Source organism: Labrus mixtus, chromosome 7, assembly GCF_963584025.1.
Source record: "Labrus mixtus chromosome 7, fLabMix1.1, whole genome shotgun sequence".
Taxonomy (NCBI): domain Eukaryota; kingdom Metazoa; phylum Chordata; class Actinopteri; order Labriformes; family Labridae; genus Labrus; species Labrus mixtus.
In genome coordinates, this window is record NC_083618.1 from 4104110 (window position 1) to 4126742 (window position 22633).

The window sequence follows — 22633 nt, forward strand, 5'->3', positions numbered from 1 at the left end:
ACTTTTCTGCTGTTGTCTGAATATTCTGCACAACTTCTGGCAACTTGAACAATCACAGTCATATGGATGCCAGCGTCTCCATATAAACCAGGATGCTGGTGATGTTCAGTCCTGCTCATTCCCTGAACGATGGAAACAATGAAACCAACTTAAAAACTAGTATTTAAGTAAACCAACATAGGAAACTGCAGCCCAGTGCACATTATGGAATCAGAAAAAAACATGACAGGATTGTCCACAGCTGCATTGGTGGCCATCGCCTGCAACACATTTGTTGCCATCCTCATCCTTCTGCTCTGTCTAATCCTCTTCCGAGCTTGCAGGGTCCCCTCCAGCCCGGAGAGGCAGCCCGTGCTGACTCCAAGTGAAGCAGGAACCCAGCACATGAACGAGCACAAGTACCTGTTAACCTCCTGACTGCAGAAGGATGAGTCAAACGTAGCAACTCGATGCACTCCTCCACAGGGGACTGAGGGAGCAGAGGGACCGACTGCGAGTAATATCAGACTTGCTCTTATAGTTCCTAAAGTCGGCTGCTGATCCGAGGGCAGACACGGCGGTGGCTCATAAAAATAGCAAGCTTGAAGAGTGAGAGAACTATTTTTAAGCAGCCGTCACTTGACAGCTATAGTCCTTGTTTTGACGAAGTCTAAGGAAGAATGCTGATGAAAAAGGACACAGTCACAAGGATGGATGCAGGAGACACAGAGAGAAAGAGAATGAAATGTACAGAACACAAAGGGCGGCTGGTATGTTTTTGGAGCTTTCTAAAAATATCCTCTTATTTCAGACTCTCACCTGAAAAAAAAAGAAGAAAAGAAAACCAGTCTATTGCTGAAATCAGGGGCTGCGGTGTGTGTGTGTCATTGTCACTTGTAAACACCAGCGATGTGTGAGGCACAGCTCTTTCTGAGGGTGTTACATAAGGACTAGAGAGGCTTAGTTCAGATTTGTGTCCACTTCAACACGACCCTCGCACCGACATCTGCTTGTGGCCGGTGATGGCCCACTCACTCTGCAATGAATCACAGGACGCTCACATGCAGAGGGGTTTATCTTATTGACTACAGATTGAAATGTTTACCCATGTTTACCCTTCTTCCAAACACAACTTACCAATACATTAGAATTTAACCTGTGTACTCTTGTGCAACCTCAGACTCAACAAGGCATGCTGTAGAGTAAAGGTGAACGATGTGTTTATTAAACGTTATAAAACCTTCTAGACTTTAGGTTCTTTTCTCAGTTACACTGAAGAGCCTAGTAAGAAAATGGTTAACATTTGAAAATGTGAGTGTTTAAGAAACTGTTAAACTTGAAAATGTCCAGTTGTGGCACCAAAATTGCACAAAAATGACAATTTACAAAGCACAGTGCAACATCCTCCTCTCCCAGACTAAAACATCTATGGTTTAGAATCAGAGAACACCCTGACACACACTGAAAACTGTACCAACACTGCACCAATTTACATTAGACTGTTCTTTTTTTGTGAACAAAAACTAAGATAATCAGAAAGATTTACCAGAAGCTGGGATCTCGTAATCATTCTTCAGAACTAAAGTGTTTGGAAAAAGTGTTTGAAATGTTGCATTCGGTCAGTTTAGACAGTTTCAAATGAAAGGAATAGGAGAAAACTATCTGAAAGGACAAAGAAAAAAGAAATTCTCTCCGATTATAGTCCCAGTAAACAAGAATGCAAAGCTATGGTGAAACAAGTTTGTAGAAAAAAAACTTGAAAAGAAGAAGTTCAAGGAAGGCATTTTAGTAAAATAATGACTGAAATAGATGTAAACATGGAATTCTCAATCCCATGGAGGCAATTTGCTTTCACATAGTAACATGATTAATATTATGCAAAGGTGTTAAGAATAATACAGCTGTTGTTTTAACCCCGAGACTTCCACCCAGCCATAATGTGATACATGCAGCAACAACTCTGTAAAAGTGCAACATAAACAAAACAAAAAGGTCTTTCACCAACTCTACAGTATGCTCTCTATCTCTGTATTAATGAGGTGACTGTAGTCTCGATGTATTTGTTACTAATAACCTGTAAAAACATGATGTGATTGTGATTGAGCCGCCCTCTCTTACTACACTTGCTGCATGTTTCTGCAGAAAGCTATGAAGGGCAGAGGGAGTGTCTAATGCACAGACAGGAAGCTCCAGAACACTGTGGCAGTATTTGCTTCCAGCAGGACATTAAAGCTCTGGGTGGTGCTTTTACTGAAGGACAAGTTCATTACGACAGAGGAAGGTAGAAAAGGTGAACTAAAGATGGACAACGCCACGGCTCAAAGCAAAGTTCTCCCTGTAGATGGGATATTAAGAGGCTCCAGCATCCTCCCTGGACGCGTGCCCAGATCGACGTGTGCCAGCCAAGATAAGTCGTCTGGACGTGGCCATTAAAAGCTCCATCTATTACTCTTATTTATGTCCCTGTTCACTCGCAGTTACTCTCCCCTGTCACAGTTTAGCTTAGTCAACTTGTACATTACATTTCAGAAGGATTTGATAAATCCCTGCAGAAAAGATCAGTCAAGTCAGACGAATTCTAATGTTGCCTGTTTAATATGCATCCACTACTGCAGTATAAGTAAATGCATTATTAATTGACTATAAATAATTAAAGAGGGATCAGAGGAAAATGCTTTAATAAACATGTACAAATGGTTTTCTTGTTATTTTGATGTTTTTTATTAATGCAGAGCCAAATGAGTGTTGTTTTTTTTTTTTATGAATGAGAATAAAAGTTTGTACCATGTTGCTGTGTGCTGGAGGGAGGACACAGTCGCGGATTTAAACCGTGTTTTGCTCTGGTTCCCTCATCAGACTGAGGAGCTTCTCCATCTTGACCACTTCTGGACCTTTAGGCTGCTCCTGGCCCTTCTTCATCTACCCACACACACACACACACACACACACACACACACACACACACACACACACACACACACACACACACACACACACACACACACACACAGATAGTCAGAAAACCACATGCTAAACTGAACAGCAGTAGTAATAGTAAGTAAGGTCATTATTAGCTGAGGGTTATATTACTCTCATATGAACATTTCTGGTTGCCATATTTTGAAATCTACTTTGATGTCAAAAAGCTACTTCCTAAACGTCCCCAGTGACATCAGTACATTTACAGAACACTTCCAAATGTTGTGGTATGTTTTAATTACCAGCAAATTATCCTGCTGTAGGAGTTGATTGTACTTCTGTTAGCTCATTTACTCATTATGTATGACAGGCTTTTATCAAACTGAATTTGAAGCCTGATACAATTTTTTAATTGTTTTTATAATTTAACTTCGCTCAATTGATTTGGACTATCGTTAACAGGAAATCACATGTTTTCCTGTTAGGAAATTTGAGTGGTTACATACATTACAGCTTCAGCATGCGACTGTTACAAACTTCATAATGATATTACTGAAGAGTTACTGTACCAATGCAATGTGGACTTTCATTCAGGAACACAGAGATACATCCTATGTACGTGTCTTGTGTCTGCAGAGAGGCAGGTTGCTCATAATGATACGCATTGTTAAGTTTAATGGTTCATTGATAAAGACCAGAAATTTCCAGGTTGGAAAAATGTAGTGAGTTGGTAAACTTAAACTTAAGAAGACCTCTCAGGGGATGCATCAAGACATTTACAGTGTTCTTAAAATCTTCAGTCACATGTATGTTGGAGCAGTCAAAGCACAGTTGTAACCAACAATAATAACTGTGAATGAATGCGGCTTATTATTTCAGTGCATGAAATAGTGAGCCAGCATTCACAATCTGAAGACCCTGAAGCTAAACTGACAGCTGTCATTTATGTTATTAGAATAAACTGTGTTTTTGATGACCTCACATGGCATCAAGGAAAGAAAAGATACACTCTTATCTGATTTAAGTTAATCATGTTTAACATGTTTACACTCAAAAAAATACAACATAACAGATAAAAAGACCAGCATGAATACTAAAATAATAATATTGATTGTGGTGCTAATAGATAATGTCTATAACACAATGCACTAATCAATAAGAACATACATCCAAAAGCATTAAATTGTAATTTTGATCATTAATAGGATTAACTGCATTAACTGAACTGTAGTATAATAATTAAAGTTAATTCCATTCATCAATAACTGGCAATAAAAACCTGACTTTAAACATTAGAACTTTGTGTACAAAGTGTATTTGTATGAAAGTGGGACACAGTGACAAACAGTGATTCAGCACCAGCACAACAAATAAGAGCTGTCATGTAACTCTACCTTTGGAGCTTGTACATTATATTTATATAAATGTATTTTTATGTCAGGGTGAAGCTGTTTTGAAGTTGAGGAAGCTGACAGTAAGGGAGCTGATCCAGACAGCTGTGTTCCCTAAACGGATGAGCGTCAACTCTCAATGCAGCACAATATCTCCACCATGATGAATGGCTCAATAAAACTTCTACCACGGCCGAGACACAGGATGACTGGTCATATCACAAGCTCTTAAATGAATCAAACTTCAGAATTAATCAATGCCATGAAAATTCATTAAATCTCAAAATGTCAACTTGTGTTTCAATTTATTATTTAGACTCCACACATAGATAGAAAACACAACCAGTGTTGTTAGGTCTAGCACATACAAAGTTATAAACTTTTTTTCTGACACACATTTATACAAATGTAATGTTATTATGACAAATGTTGTATTCTGGGAGACTGTAGTGATTAATAGACCCTCAGAAAATATTGCATAATACTGTTTTTACAGTGCAACCGCCTCTTGTTTCTAGTGGGCAACAGAGAATGAGGCAAATGAAAACAGACGAGATGAACACATCCATCACAGTTGAGCAGAGCAGTGTGTTGTGTTCAACACCAACAGGGTATGTGAGTGTGTATCTAAAAATCTTCATAATGGGCACAAACACTTAATATATATTATGTTTACTATATTGTACTTGTTTCTCAACATCATAACACCTAAAGAATTGAAGTATGGCACAGGTGAGTAAAATGAGACATGGCTACTTGTTATAACTCAGACCCTCCATGTTTGATGTGTGCAGGGTAACAGCTCACACTCCTGACACAACAGCATTAGTGAATGTAGCCCTCAGGTGCACTGGGAAAATAACTGGAAAATAACTTCTCAGTTCAGCACAATACAGAGTGATTAGAGTATGTTATAAAAGACTTGGGAAATCTTTTGTTTGGAAGCTTCAAACGATCAATAAAAGGATAAGAAACAAAGAACCAAAGGACAAGAAAGGAGTCAAGAAGTTGGACTACCTTTTTAATTCCTTTTTATTTAGCTGAAAATGAAAATGTTAAATTGTTCCAATTTGGACTGCTAGGCCTCTTTGCCATCGTTTTGGATATTTCAATGAGAGAAAATACCCATAGTTCTGCTTTTAGTGGGCTGCTGTGACAATATTAAAAGACATATCACTGATAATATCTGATGTGGGTGTTTGTACCTCATGCTTATTTGCCACAATGGGTTTCTAAACACTCTAAGCACTGTCAGTGGTGCTGAACTGTGCAATTATTTCCAAATTGTATGCTTAAGGGCTCCATTCTGAGGTCTCTAATGAGCTGGCACAGGATGTCTGTATATGCTGTACTCGCCCGTGCACAACTTGTTTATGAGTGTGGGAGAAGAAAAATCCCTGTGCGTTCACTGTGTTGCTACCAGGCGCAACAATACAACTTATAATGCAGAACAACACGTTACAAATAAATACATGCAGAAATTCATACGACTCTACTAATTAGAATTTGTCTCGTTTATTTGCACCATTGTGAAGAACACAAAGGGAAACTGGAGAGGCTGAGAAGGCTGATAGTAAATGGGCACAGATTAAAGTGTTGTGACTCAGTGTGCCATTTGGTTTCCTCCAGTGTTCAGCTGGACCGCCGTGGACTCTGCAGCTCATTAACCAGTGTCATCAGTGGCAACAGAGTCTTCAGTGACTCATCAATTGTGAATGGACTTAAGTGGATTTTGATTCACTGTTCAGCTACAGTACAACCTTCTTTGAGTATATAGGACATATTTTTCTAGATTGTTCCCTCATTATATATTATCTGTTTGACAGCAGGAAGAGCAAACAAATACGGCACCCTTAAAACCAGGGTGGCAGTAGTTTCTGTTAAATCCTAATTTTCAGGTTGATTTTCAGTGAAAACTTGCAAATAATAGCAATTTATCTTCTGCTTTCAAGTAATATGTCTCCAACGTGCTTATTCAATTTCCAAGAACACTCGACTTCCCTAAGGTTATTTGTTATCTGGTCGACATGAGCGAAACAGAAAGAAACACAGGTGATTAATGTTGCTGATAATGAGTTGCTTGGAAGGGGGCATTGTTCCTTGGTAACATTAGCTTGAGGTCAGCACTCTGCAAAGAATGAATCGTCTCATTTATAAAAGAGTGCGTAGAATCCATACTAAAAATGTACGTGCGCCAAAAATCCAGAAATGGCATGCGCACAAAATGATTCAGATTTCTAAAACCGTTCGTACGCACACCTGCACGCAATGTTCCCTTTATAAATCACGATCCACCTTGAAATGTGCGCATGTAGATTAGTCCCAAGTTCCGCCCTCTACACGCCCACAATCAACCATAAACGGTCAATGCAAAGCAGCTCGTGAATGAAAATGCATACAAACGAGGGGGCAGAGCAAAGGTTTCCAGCGCTGGATCCCGGAAGTTTAGACAAAGAAACGAAACTTTCTGACCCAGAAACGAAAGAGGATGTGAATGAAGTGAAGGATAAAATGGACATATCGGTATATCTACAATGTTTACACGTTTACGGGACCCACACTGACTTCATATTGTCAGAGTGCTCACTTCAGTCAGCAGTCTCCCTCACTGTATGATATTATTAATCAAAAGTTTGATCAACGAACAAAAACGTTTGATTGTTGGCCACATTTTTTTGTGGGAAACTCCGTCTGCTCTGTGAATAATTATGAGGATATATAGACTTAATGATCCTGTCAGAGATGACCTGACTTAATGTCCACACTTGAATTATTTACCCATGCCTCCAAAATGTACGTACGCCTGGGTCAGAGTTTGCTTACCGGAGCGCACATTTTACCGTCAGGTTTGTTTTTATAGATCACAAACTTTGCGTGGGAAAAGGAGTATGCCAGTTTCAGACCCCGTTTTGTGTGTACGCAACGGTTATAAATGAGACCCCAGATCTGTTTCAATTGACATGGAACAAGTGGCAGTAATGAATAAAACTAGAGGGCGGACATGCATGAAGATTATTTACAGATAAGATGTGTATAAGGTGAGAGAACACAAAAGGCCATTCAAGGGCAGCGAAAACTAACATCTCCAAAGTGCTTTACATTAAATAAAGACTTGATACCTCATTTGTAAAGCAGTCAACAGTATGTGGCAATAAAGTCTATTTACAGAGACATAAACGCTAGAGAAAAAAACATGGAGTGGATAAACAGCTATGTTTAGAAAGGCATTTTCATCTTATTATTAAAGACAGACTTTAAATAGGTGTAGTGAAAGAGTAAGCCCAAGTTATTAGAAGTGAAAGTGCAACGGGGGCAATTCAGAATCACAATCACAATCGTTTTTATTTCCAAGTATATTTACACATACAAGGAATTTGTCTTGGTGTATTGGTGAAAAAAACAGTTAACAAGGGAAATAAAGTGAAATAGCAAGAACTTGAATAAAATGAAATATAAGAAGTAATTACAAATATATATATGTAATAGAGTATGATTCAGTGAGACTCAGCCTATGTTTGGCCATCACCGCCTGCTGGCAGAGGGGCTCATCTTTGTTGATGTTGAGGTCAAAAACATGGACCTGAAAAAAAGTGAGCATAAAGAGAAGAATGAAGCTTTTGATTTATTTTGTTTTTGTCACTGCTGACCATCTTTTGGAACTGACATTTTAGAAGTTTGGCATTAGGGTTTAGAGAGAAAAATGTATCTTGTCGACGACCCCCATATTTACGCTGATGGATGTAATATCGTGCCTCCTGTGCGATAAAGTCAATCTGTTGTAAGAAGCTGCCTTTTCATACCTGGTATGGTGTTGTCTTTTATGTGAGAAGGGGAATGATGGAGCACAAGCCTCTGCAGGGATGCAAGCGTGACCATCTGGTGCAAGGATGGGTGTATTCCTATCAGTTTGTGCATATGCATGTGTTTTTCTGTGTGCTGGAAGCCCAAACACAAAATCATAGGTGTTGTTATCCAGAAGGGACCAGATCACATATATACTTCTATGAGCCTTGGCGTATTTAGAAAATCTGTCGACCACAAATGAATCAAATCCCAGCCCACTCCTTTTTAGCAGAATGGGGACTATGCCTGTGCTGCAAGGGTTCACACTGTCTATGTGCACCAGCAACACATTCATCACTTACAACGGATCATCATATTCCAGCAGTGTGCGACTTCTGTAACCCTCATCATAACACCCATTAACTGCAGTGTTTTGTGTAGAAGCTAATGTGACATTTGACAACCTTTATTTTCTAAGCAACAACTTGAGGAAAATGTTTGACTGTAATTTATCAAACGTGAATTATACTGCATGTTGTTTTCCTTATTCATTTTGACTACAGAATGAGTTCAACTTGTGAGGCAGTGTTAAATCTTTGGGTTGATGATGTATAGGGTTCTTAATATCCAGCACGAGCTGATGCAGGTATAATAACTGAAATACATAGCAGTCCATTTGGAGAAGGTTAAAGGAAGCTGCACTGACAGCAAATAGAGATTTGGAGACTAATCACTGGGGGGTAAGCCTGGGCCGCTCATTATTTCATCCTGACACTTTTTTCTCTGAAGAGTCAGGTCGGATGAAGAGGCAAGGATGGAGAGGAAGTAGAGATATTTGTCTGCACTGCACAATGTCATTCTTACACCTTAAACTGCCAGGCCAGTAATTATTCTCATGAGCATGTGTACACAAGCACGTACACACACAAACACATAGACAGAAACACGTAGGTGGCTGTGTCTCTGACATTTGTCAGCGTGGCAGCAGCAGCAGGTTGTCATCAACAGTAAATACACGTCAAGGAGCTGAACAGTTATTTAGAGGATCTTGTTTACTCAGTCAGCTTAGTTTACAACTGACATTTCCACTATCTAAAACCTGCCAAACTTTAGATTCCCTTTCTTCTATCTGCAAAGTCGGGGCTAGTTCACCTGGGCACAACATGTAAATCTCACTGGAATGATGAATGAAATATTGAGTTCAGTATTGGCTACACAAACTGACCTTGATTGGCTCCAATTTAATATTCTTGTATTTCCTGCTGCTCAGAAAGGAGAGGATATTGTGCTTGTGCAATGTATGCCAACTGATGAGCTTTTAATTGGTTTTTTAATGGCTGCTGAAAACTGCTTTGATCCAGTTTCAGAGAGTAAATTATCGAAGTAACAAAAAGGACGCAGAGGTAGTATGCTTTCTAACAAAGTTGTTTTTCTTGCTTTCAGCATCAGCCATATGCATTACCAATGATTAATTACAACATGTAACATTTAAACAGTTTTTCTTTTAATGTTGTGATTACCACATTTCATCTGGTCCATATCTAATCAACACTGACATTTGGTTGTGAAAGGATTTGCATAATTATGGATATACTACAGTATGTTTTGTTCCCGTGGTGACTAAATCCTGCTTTTGGAGAGGACAGAACACACACGATAACACAAGGTGTCTCTCAAATTGCTCATTTCCTCTTTGTCACTCTGACTAGACTTCCCTTGGCACACTGGACAGGAAATGTGCCAGACATAACACTTTGGATTTTTATAGCATGGCACAGCCTGGTGCGGCGTCAAACAGATGGGGACAGCTTGAAGTCATTCTAAGAAAATATGTGGACATAAGCAACGTGGCATCCTCTGTAATTAATTTTGGCTGCAATCAATAACCACTGGCAGGGCTGGCTTTGTTAGAAGAAAGCGTGTTTGAACAAACTCAATTGCCAATGGCACTTGTTCACTTATCTCTAGCTTTTCCCTGTGGGTCTAGTCAGATTAACCTACAACTATATTATGAGGATAATAATGGCGTTGGTGACGGGTGGTACACAGTGCAGATGTTTGTAATGTTAAATGATCTGTTAGGTAAGAGGCATCTCATGTTAGCTTAGGTACAATGCAGATATATGGTGGTGAGAACTGTAAAAAAAAAAAGATCCAATAGGTTTGCATAAAGGTCAGAGAAAATCAACCGACATCACTAAAAAGCCACGAAAATGACTTGATATTATATTTTGACACAGCTCCATATGAACATGTTCCCTCTTGGTTTGAAAAAAACGACATTCACATTCAACTAATATTGTCTAATGCAACAACCTACAAGTCCTGCAATGAATCCCATCTTCACAGAGATTGTAATATTCCGTTTTTGTTGAGACTGTGTTGGATTTTCTTTGGACTTTTTGACATTGATTCAGCTTTACACTCACTTGGCTGTGATGTTATATTGGCTAGTATTTTTGTGTCCATTACAACAGCTACATTACCAGCAGCTACATTCTTTATCACATGAGAAAAAGTACTTAATCTGCTTTCTTCAACTATAACTGTTAGACACTGTTGGAACATTTTGACTGAATCTGGCAAAAAAAAAAAAGACTGTAGATTGAAGCAATGTATTTTGAAGGCCAGAAAGGGCAAAACTCCTCAGTGAAGCTGTGGGCTGTAAAACACAAGTTTATAGGGACACTTACTGTTCCATCTGTGGTGACAGCAGCAAATACAGTGGAGGAGTATGGAGCCCAGGCTACATCACCAACAGCTGCTTTCAGGTCAAAGATGAAAATTGGAGTGCTAAAAACAGAACACACACATCTAATATAATAATTTATTATAATAATCTTGCATAAAAGTCAACTGCAAATCATCAGCAAAACTAAGACTGTTTGCTAAATCTATCTTCATTATAAATAATACAGTGACTGATACAATCTTTACACTGCCATCTAAGGTTATCTGTTACAATCTGTCCAGGCACAAAGCATCACCAGAGCCTGGCAGAGAAAACAGGTGGAGATAAAACAGAAGGCTCTTGCACACTGTTTCCTCACATTATTAACTTTTGAAACCCCACCGGACGCAAAGTGAAGAAAAGAAATATGAAACCAGACACTTACAGGTCTTCTTTGAATAACAATACTCAAAGGATTGAGTGTGTGTGTGTGTGTGTGTGTGTGTGTGTGTGTGTGCGTGCGTGCGTGCGTGCGTGCGTGCGTGCACAAGAGACAGAGAGACAGGGTAAGCAAAGGTTTCTTTTTCAGTAGGTTGAAGTTTGCATTGAAGGAAAAATCTACATACATACAAGGAAGCACTTTGCACCAGAATTGATATTTTATGAATATTCAATGTGTTCACATGTACAACAACCTGCCGTGTATTTATTATTATACAAAAGACTGATACACATCTTACTATTTTTATGTACTATATATTCTAAACATAGGTTTGAGTTAGCATAAGTATATCACAGTAGTAACTACTTTATGTGCAAAACTGGCCTTCACAAGTAGCATGAACTTAATAAACAGACCAGTATGTACAATCAACCACAACCTTCATTATTCTGTGCCACATGTTTCTCGACTGTGCTTCCACGTTGTTGTGCCTTTGTGAGAAATAACATGCCCTCTGGTGGACATTCAAATGTCAGAAATCAGGCACAATAAATCTGGCCCAGAGTCTTTCAAGAGAGAGTGTTTTACAGCAGAGCGACACAGAACATTCTGGACAGTCGGAGCCTTTAGGATTCACAAATCACGCGCGACTCTTTCACAGAGACCGAGGAGCAAACTTATCAAGCTAAACTTTTGTGTGATGAGCCGACCCTGATTAAGTCTCTTCCATCACTGCAAGCTCCTCAACTCAATGAGAACTGTTTATAATATTGAATTTTGCAGTCGTGTGTAGTGTAGCTCTCACTAACTTCTCACAGTCTGGTAAAGTTTGTGGAAGTTTTCTTGTCAAACTCTCCGGGAAACATTATGTCTGGTATGTAGGGGATATAATTGATCATTCTTGTCTCATAATGGGTGGATGATTACTATCATTATTCAGTCAAACTGCCTTTGCTGACAAGAAGTGGGACGCACTGTCGGATAGGAAAATGATGTTGGGTCCATAATGATTATAGGAAGATAATAATGACTAAGGACCAAATTTAATATTATGAGAGAATACAGGAATGATTATTATCTAGAGCCTTCATGTATATATTCACCTGAACACAGACCAAAGCAAAGTTTCCTACAATAAATAACATAAATACAGTCAAATTAGTTTGGCTATTCTGTAACTCCTCCTAATCATAGCCTTCCTCATTTACCCAGCACTGTAGAGCTTCACTGGGACTCTTTTCTACACAGGTGTCACTCTCTTCTTCAAGCGAGTTGACTGGTTTGGATGTCTACTACAGCAACAAGTACATTGGAGACGCCCATCAATAATAAGATCAACATGCTACCTTAAGCCACAAAATGTTCCTACATTTCTGTCATGAATTTGCTGTACAGTATGTGTATCTTGATTCATGAAAATCATTTTCAGGTGAAAAACTACACAGTGCTGGAAATGACATCTGATGATAAAGGAAAAGAGAACTACTGTAAATAGTGTAAATGACTACAGTAACTACTAAAAGGTGTACAATCTTTCATAGTTGTGGTACCATATACAGTGTGTAGAGTTTCACTTTTAGTATTCACCCGTTCACTCTCTAAATTTGTCTTACTTGATGGTGTGATCCCAGATCTTGACTGTCCAGTCTGAACTGCAGGAGATGAAAACGTTTGGGTGGAAGTGATTCCATTTGACAGTGTCCACTGGCATGCCGTGGGCAGCGTAGGTCTCCAGGTACTGTCTTGAGTAAGTCTTGCACTAGGAAAGAAAAGACAGTGTCTTGATTTGGAACAAAATAATGGTATACACGAAGGATTTATTTATTATTATTTAGTATGAAATACTCAGTTAGTGAAAAAACAGTGATTGATGCACCTGTAACTTTACCCACTACATTGAAGAAGTTTGATATCTCTACTAAGAACACAGGATCATTTCTGTGTGCTGTTTATTTTCTCATAAATTAAATTGCATAATGCACATTTTTGATATATGCAAGTTATATAATAAACATTTGAATTACTAATATTCATATTTGAAAAACTCAATTTCTGTCAAGTTGCCAATTTGTCTTTACCCAAACAGATAACAGCCCAGTTGACTCAGCTTTATCAGATCTAGACACAGTAATCTCAAATGTTATTGTTGGTGGTCACTATGCCCTGTCTTCCAAGGCGTCATTAACAATACTTTTACACTATCTCAACAAGCTGAGCAGAAGTCTTCATGACCAGTAAACACATCATATATGGAACCTATAAGACATAACTTGAGTTGAATTTCTAACGTGTACTTTGACATCTAAAGCTGCTAGAAAAGTCTTTCTGAGCTGTTGCTGACTAAAGAAAGCTAAATGTCAATATGGCTGAAAGTATTATGCCCAAAAGAGTACTGTTATCCCCTATGGTTCACTGTTGAATTACCATATACATTTCTAGTTTGCCTGCAACTGACAGGAAGTGGTTTAAAAAGCACCAATACGCCAGCAGAAGTAGATTGAAGGGATAAGTTAAGTGGACAATCCAGGATAAAACATCTAGCTGGCTTGTGGGGACAGCTGTTGCACTCTTAAGCACTGACAGTTTGATGGTTGACCTGCAGCTATAAGGTGAAGATTGCTCATAGCTTCTCTCCCGGGGCTTCTATGGCCCTTGACCTTGAGGTGGCAGGCAGAATGAATTTCATCACACATTGTGTCTACCCATATATCTGTAAGGTGATTTTTCAAAAGTGTTTGTGTTGCTTTTCAGACAGCACGTACAAATCTTTTCTGCAACCATCAAATAAAGTAGAAAATCAGTCTGCTGCTTCCCTGATGGCCTTATACCTTTAATCCTGTTGTCGGGCTCAAAGCCACTATGATGTAATCAAAATCGTTTCAAAAGTTGTAAAAGGTAAAAAGTTATTTGGACACGGACTTCAGGTGGCGCAACACAGGCCATACTAACTAAAAGTTTAAAATAGATGTTGGTCGTTTTATTGGGGTTTGTTCTTTGGGTCAAAAGCTAATAATGCTAAAAATATGATGGAAAAACTATTGCAATCCCTGTCAGGGTTTGACATTCACTACAGAGAGATAGCCGATAGCCACACAAAGTTGCTTATTGGCAACCACAAGTTACATTTGGGTGGACCACCCCATTGCCCAGAGACTGCCTGTTTTCACCCAAAATAAGTAAATATTACTCTTCAACAAGCCCATGTTCTTCGACTGAAAATAAACCTCAGAATCCTGGAGAGGTTCCAGTTCCCGCACCTGAGCTCTGCCAAGGTGCCCGTGAGCAAGGCATCGAATCCAAACTGCTCGGGCCTCTTTCATATTCAGCCCCCTCGCTCTGACATCTCTCCATTAGTGCATGTCCACAGGATCCTGTTTGTGCATGTGTGTGTACAGTGGTAACAGAAATGAAGCCATCCACGTGTTCCCTTGACCCAATTCCAACATCCCTTTTTAAAACCATTTTTAATTCAGTATCAGAAGATGTCCTCGACATAGTAAATCACTCCTTACAGCTAGGTGTCATCCCTACCGATTTTAAGACTGCCTTAATTAAACCTCTTTTAAAAAAAGGGAACCTGGATATTTTAACACCTAGTAATTTTAGACCCATCTCAAACCTGCCATTTTTAAGCAAAATTTTAGAGAAGTTAGTTTTTAATCAGTTGAGCCTTTTTAACCTCAAACACGACATTAGAAATGTTTCAATCTGGCTTTAGGGCATGCCACAGCACTGAGACGGCCCTGCTAAAAGTAGTTAATGATATCAGAAAAAACCTCGACAACAACAAGCCTTCAGTTCTGGTACTACTCGACCTCAGTGCTGCTTTCGATACTGTTGACCACCAGATTCTTTTAGATAGACTAAGTGAGCATGTAGGCCTTTATGGAAATGTTTTTAACTGGTTCACCTCGTATTTGTGTGACAGAAAATGTTTTGTATCGATAGAAGACTGCACCAAACAATCCAGTCTCCAGTGGGGTACCACAAGGATCAATTTTAGGACCACTACTTTTTAATTTGTACATGTTACCCCTGGGTGGTGTCATCAGGAGGCACGGCTATGCTGATGACACTCAGCTCTATGTGGCGGTGTCTCCTGATGACACCAGACAAATTGACTCACTTTTTAATTGTATTTTAGATATAAAAGCCTGGATGTCACAGAATTTTTTGCAGCTCAACCAGGACAAAACAGAGGTTTTAATCATCGGTTCAAAGGCTCAGAGAGAGAAACTGGCCCCCAAACTAAAAAAAATAGGACTCAACCCAAGTCAAGAAGCATGGAATCTTGGGGTGATCTTTGACTCAGATTTTAATTTTAAGGCCCACGTGAAGGGTGTCACAAAAACAGCATTTTACCACCTGAAAAACATTGCCAAAGTGAGGCCATTTCTCTCTCTGAGCCAAACAGAGAGACTAATGCACGCTTTTATTACTAGCAGGCTGGACTATTGTAACTCTCTCCTTTCTGGTCTTCCTAAAAACACAACAAATCGGCTACAGCTACTACAAAACTCTGCCGCGCGAGTACTGACAAAGACCAGAAGGAGAGCACACATCATACCTGTTTTAAAATCTTTACACTGGCTGCCTGTTAGTTTTCGTGTTGATTTTAAAATGATTTTATTAGTTTATAAAGCATTACATGGCCTTGCACCAGACTACCTATCAGATATGATTTTAGTTTATGAACCAGTACGGCCCCTCAGATCCTCCAGTTCCTCTCTCTTAGTTGTTCCACAGAGCAGGACAAAAACCTTTGGCGATGCTGCTTTCAGCTGTTACGCTCCGAGACTGTGGAACAACCTTCCTGAGGGTCTGAGAGGAGCCCAGAATATCAAGATTTTTAAACGCAGTCTTAAAACTCATTTATTCAGTCTGGCTTTTATATAGTGTTTTATATCAAATCAAATCTTAACATTACTGTATTGTCTTTTTTATCCTACTACAATTTTAAATATTTTCCTCTTATGTATTTATTTTAATATCTTGTTGCTTTTATGTGTCGTATTTTATTGTATTTTATTTTTATACATATATTTTATTTTTAATTCTTATTGGTGTGCATTGGTCTCTCAATGATTTTATCAATGATTTTATAAACTACTTTTCGTCAATAACTTTTCTGCACTCTTGTTAAGCACTTTGAACTGCAATTTAATTTGTCTGAAAGGTGCTATATAAATAAAGTTTGATTGATTGATGATGTACTTCAGCCTATTTATGTGTAGCATGTCTCAACAACATAATGTAAAATCTAATTTATCCTCGAAAGATTAATAAATAATATCTTCTTCTTAGATTAAAATAACTATAATCATGAATTATAATATCTAAAATGGCTATTTCTGTATTGTAGTTTATTATTTTGGAACACCAAAAAATTCTGCATCCTCTTGCAACAGTATGTATAGACTTGTTGGCTCATGGGTTCAGTGGATAAAAATAGAATCTATCCTGCTGGGGCTTCAAATGCACTTTATCATTGCCTTCAAATCATTGTGTGCACCAGTCTAAATGGGTGCTTGACATCAGTGTTTTTATTTGATCTTCCATGCCAATCAGGGAAGAATGATCCTCAACTCCCATAATCTTACTCCCCAACACTGTTACCTCCTTATGACCATTAGAGATAGACATGCCTCAAGCACTTGGTTTACTCTAATAAAAACAAGCTACTTTCAATGATGTGTGTCAGACAGTGAGCTGTTTCAAAACATTCTTGTTATTAAATTACTGCTACAATGGGGCACAGCAAACAAATAAGGATTTATTTGTGTCTTTCTGCCTTTGGAAACAAGAGCATTTAAGAAAAAGCATGGAGAAGGGGGGAGGCCAGCCAAAAAGGACCAGCTGTCTGATTCTGATGTGGACAGAGAAAGCCTCTGCTTAAGGAGACCTATTAAACCCTTAATGTCAGCCTGAGGTGCTCCAAGAAGGCCACATGGACAGGCATAAGCACATGTGCCCTTTCTTGAACACACACTATCAAGCTCAGCAGGATATCTTTGAATACTTTTTACAGGATATATATTGGGGGAGACAGTGTTAGGCTAAACGATGATCCTAATGTTGCTTAGGTTAAGTATGGAAAGAATGATCATTTAGGGATAAAGTCATTCTCAGCCTTGAATGTTGCAATACTCTAATGTTGGCACTGGCCCTTATTTGAATTGATTTTTACACCATTGTCAACCAAGACTTAAAAAAGATGATTATAATACACTCAATCATTCAGATACTTACAATTTCATTTTTTCAAAAAGATTTCTGCCATTTTTAAGGACTGTGTTTTAAAAAGTTAAAAACACATACAGAATTGTAAAGCATTGCTATATAGATGATTGTGCTAGAATTAATTGTGTATCATTGTCTCATCATTTGTCTTCTATATCATATTATTGTGAAATAGTAATACTTTCATGTGTTCTGCTTTCCCACTGAAATAGAAATGCCTAAGTCACAGGAACAACATGCCTGATGAAAGTGTAGAAATTACCTTCTGCGTATTAGAACCCTTTAACATACCTTGTGTATTTTCCCCTCTTCTGTGCCAACGAGGAAGAGATAGTCAATCTGTTTATGGAAATCCATAGATGTTCCACAGGCTAGAAGAGAAGAGAAGGCTAAAAGAGGACAAGACAACATAAATTATACATATAATGTTACACACTGAGGCAAATGTGAACTGAAATCAGATCTTAATAAAGTGGATTATTTTGCATTAATAAGCGATATTTTATACACTCTGTCAATGCAGTGAGAAAAAGCGGTGTTACCTGTGCTTGCCTGCTGTGCGCTTGGCTTGTCCTCAGCATTCAGTGACAGTGTGATAATGTTGGTAAAACGCAGCTCGTGCTGCAAGCATTCAAACACACTTTGTAAAGTCACTGATATAGTATACATTCAATTTATAAATGTAAACACAGGAAAACGTCAACAACCATACAAACAATTGCAAATATAAATAGACATACAAACTAGTACATTGCAAACAAATGTGTCTAAAGTCCATCTTGAAAGGTGCATTACATGAGATGCACGTTTGAGTTAAAGTCCTTATGAATTGAAACATACATTTCCCCAGTTTTAATCCAGCATTCCTGAGTTAAATGTTTATTTATCTGCCTAAAGTCAATACGGCCATATCTGTGTATTTTAACATCAACATAACTGTATTTTCTCTACCTGCAAAACCTTTCAAATTTCTCATCCTGCACTAAGGGGCGTTTGCTTATTTTGAGACCATTCATCAGAGTGTTATGTCCAGCCTCCTATCTTGTGATTGGTTCTATCCTGGTTCAGTTGGAAATATGTCCTGACACAGTTGGATAAGTGAAAAGTTCCGTTTCATGGGGACTTTAACATAAATAAGAGAAAATTGCCTCTAATACTACAACAGAAGTGTAAACGTTACAGCAGGAATACATGCGTTTAATATCTTTGATTACCTTGATGAGTGTCCAGGACTCAACTCTGCCATCAGATGACACAGAATAGAAATTGTGGTTATTTTCCATGTCATCATTTTGCCAGCACACCTGAACAAAGATACAAATGAATAAATCTACCAGGGGAAAAAGGTGAGAAAATATAATTTTGGAAAAAGACACAATAATCTTTGAACTAGACACAATTATGGGACACGTTTATTTTTATTCCAGCACATAATTCTCTTTAAGGTTAGGGAGTTATCGAAGCTTAGCATAGTTGAGGTTCATTAGTCTATTTCCAATTCTTATGACCTGATTTGTGATAGCTTTCAAAGTAGCAAAACTTTCATATAAACTCACAAAACAAGACAAAGTAAAAGTTCATTGAGAGAGTAAGTGAAACAAGACACACACCCTGAACGCTCACCACCTCTACCTTGTCCTTTACGCTCACCTGCTAGACAGGGTCTGTGTGCTTGCCAGTCTTAGCTGTGCTCTTATACACTGGCTCTTGTCCCTCCCTTTTCAGGTTATAGACAGCCACACAGCTGTCATAGAAGCCTACTGCCACCAGGTAAGAACGCTGCTCATGGATGTCTAGACACAGGACGCTGGAACTGGTGGGGTAGATGTACTCTGGGAAGGTAGAGTTCTTCAATGAATAGAAGACAAGCATGCCACGCCCCTGTTTGGTGAAGTTGTGTGGTCGGGAAAGGAGATTGCAAAAAAGGCAAAAAGGTCAAATACAGAGTTTGCTCCCCATATATTAACAATCAAACATCAGATTGAATAAGGTCAGAGGAAAACTCAGATATTTCACCAAAAGAGCTTACTGATGAATCCATTTTATTAATGTACTTACATGATCCCAGTCCCACGGAAAAAAGATCTGGATATTTTTTATTCCTATTGAGGAGAGATGCATCAATCAGCACAGCTTTGAAATACAACTAATGATAGGTAAAGTACGAAGTCAATCTCTTTACCATTAAAACAAAAGATAGTGTGGCAGTCTGTTTCTTCTCTCAGAATAACAATGAACTTTATTCTAATCCATGGGAATGTTGGCTGAGTTGTTAAACAACCTTACCAGCAGAGGGCAGTGACAGACAGTTTTTTGGTTTCGTCATAGTGGAATTTCCACAGAGGGAGAATAGTCCCCTGTTGGCCCCTAAACTCATCAGATGGATCGTCAAAGTATTTGAAATCTGAAAGAACAAAAGAGGAAATGAGGGAGGAAATAAAAGCATTTTTTCCTCCCAAAATGAGATTTACATTTAGAACTGTGTCTTGCTATTTTCACTGGCATTTACCTTGTTCTATGTCATCAAATCTATTCTGGTGGAGCATTCGTTCAATGATCTTGGCTACCTTGCCCAATTTGTTGATGTCATCATTCTATAACAGACATATGACAACATTTCATATGGAAAATACAGTAACCTTAAAGCAGTTAAGAAGATATGTTTTCTGACAGTTTTTTTTTAATTTCTTTTACTAAAGGAATAACCTTTGTTTGTGTATATGTATTATATGCTGCTTTTGAATGGATTGCTTCTAAACCAAATTTAATTGTATTCATTGCTTGTATGTATGTATGTATGTTTTTTACTTTGAAACTCAAAAATCAACCTTCTCTTTCTGTCTAATCCAAAGTTGCCAAAGATGACACAGAGAAGTTAGTGAGTACTCAATTTACCTGAGTTTCCGTCAGCATCATCTTCTTCTTGCTTTTGTCACCATCTTCCTTTAACTGGATGGTTTTCTGCTTCTCTTTATTTTTTTCTTGTTTCTGCAGCTCCTCCACATATGCATCATAGATCTCCCACTGCAAAGGGAGTAGAGATATTACAGTTGGTCCTTGTGAGTGCAAGTATTCAGTGATACTCAACTGTGTTTGGAAAAAGTCAGAGAAAGCTTATACCTGATTAGCGTTGGCAGAGAAGGTACAGCGTGGAGGAGGTTCAGTCTGGCAGCTTATTTCCTGCAGGAAAGTTAAATTGACGTCAAAAACTAAAGGGCATATGGCTTTGAATATACACACATCATTATTAGTATGTACCTTATCATCTAACCATCAATATTTAAACTTCAGACATTTCAGCTTTTTTGTTAAAGTTGTTTGATGTGGTATGAGACAAGATGCGTCTTTGACAGGAGACTATGTATTCTTCTCATTCTTACCCTCAGTGGGTTATTGAGGGTCTGGGAAGCCCTTTATGTGAAGTTGAAACAGTCTTTTGGCTCCTTCTTGTCTCCGGCTTTCTCTGCTTCCCCTCCATCTTCTACAGGTGTAACCTGTGGAAAACAAACACGGGGAATTGCTTTAGCTCAAGTCACTTTCTTGTAAGAAAATGTGAATTAACAGGACCCTGCTTGCATCTGTAAGAATTGAATATATATCGTTCAACATAACCAGCATTCTGATTTAAATAAAGAAAACATATATTTACTGGGGTATCTGGTTTCTCCTTATCAGGATGTGCCTCAGTACTGGCTTTCACAGTCTCTGGAAAATAACAAATATGAAATCATTAATTGACTGATGAGCAGATTGTTTTTTCGTGACATTTCCGGACACAGCTGGTTTTTCATGGCATATGCTGAAAGTGACACCTTGTGGCACCATGTATGTACTACAGCAGAGAAGAAAACATGGCCTGCTTTGACAACAAACTATTGTGTGCAGTTTTTACTGTAGGGAATAACATGTTAACTTTAAATGCAGTGTTAATGTGACCTTTGAAAATGTTTAAGTAACTACCCTCAGGGAGGCCCTCAAGTCTTCGAGCTTCATCCGAGTCTTGATAAACGAGGTTGCCCTCCATCTCAAAGTGAACAGCCATCTGATCTACAACAATAGGCTTGTACGAACGTTCCTAGGGATAACAAGGAGACTTATTTGAGGAATTACAACAGAGATCCCTGTGAGTTTTGGTATATAATTGTCAGGAAAAAATGACAACTAAGATAATCAAGTAGTTAATGGTATGAAACAAACTTTTGGAACAATAAAGCATTAGGACTAGTTTAGAAGCTTTTCATGAAACAGTGTGAGGTGAAGTAATCAGCCTGTATAAAATGTTCTTACCTTGAAGCTGTAGCGGACAATATTTTGGGGAGCATGTGGGTTGTTTGTAGTCAGTGTCCTTGTGATTTCCTCCTTCAGCTCCTAAAGATATCATTAATAAAGCAAAGCACATTACATCACAGTTTGACATTTCAGTCTAATTTAAGAGGTAGTGATGCAAACACTGAGTAAAATATGATAATGAACACTTCAAGTTGGAATAGGGAATTGGGTAACAGTGGAAAAGTCTGTGCCAATTCCCTCAAGACAGCTTTCTTAAAGAGTAACTAAACCCTTAAACCACTTTTTTCAACTATTGGAATTCCAGGGTAGAGCAGTTCAACTGAAAATATGGGATTTAGTTAACCTTTAAATTTGAGAAATTAAGGAGCTCTTCAGTAGCTCCCTGCTGCTGTATATGGGTTGCCAAGACAACCAGCTGTCTCGCTCGTCACAAATAAAGGTCCAAAAAAGTCAAGATAACAATCACACGGAGCACAGTCAATGAGCTAACAGGTCTGAGTCACTGATTAAATGTATCTGGATTTTAACTGTATCAGAATTTGAGAAAATGAGACAATTGTTACGTTTTTTAGCCATTTTAAGATATGAAAGGAGAAGTAGACCCGAACAATGTGTAGAATGAATTGACCAATTAGAAAGTAGCCTATAGTCTTATTCAAATATATTGGATAGTTTTTTTTTTAAATCTGTGGGCTCAAGTCAAGGGGGTATACTATTATAAAAACAAAAACAAAAAACACTTATGGAATGACGCTGGGAACTATGGTTTACATTTTAAAAAATTACTGCATTAAAAAAACAACAATGATTAAACAAGTAAAAACTTCCGATTACATATTCACAATCAAATGATGGATTTCCTCCACTACGCATTTCAACATGATCTCCTCTGTGATTGGCCGGACGTCTAATCATTAT

The 22633-nt window shown here is 38.3% G+C and overlaps 1 pseudogene; it reads right to left on the reverse strand.

Moving 5' to 3' along the window:
- Positions 1-781: 781 nt before the first annotated feature.
- Positions 782-22596, reverse strand: LOC132977224 (dynein intermediate chain 2, ciliary-like; annotated as a pseudogene).
- Between the last annotated feature and the right edge of the window lie 37 nt (positions 22597-22633).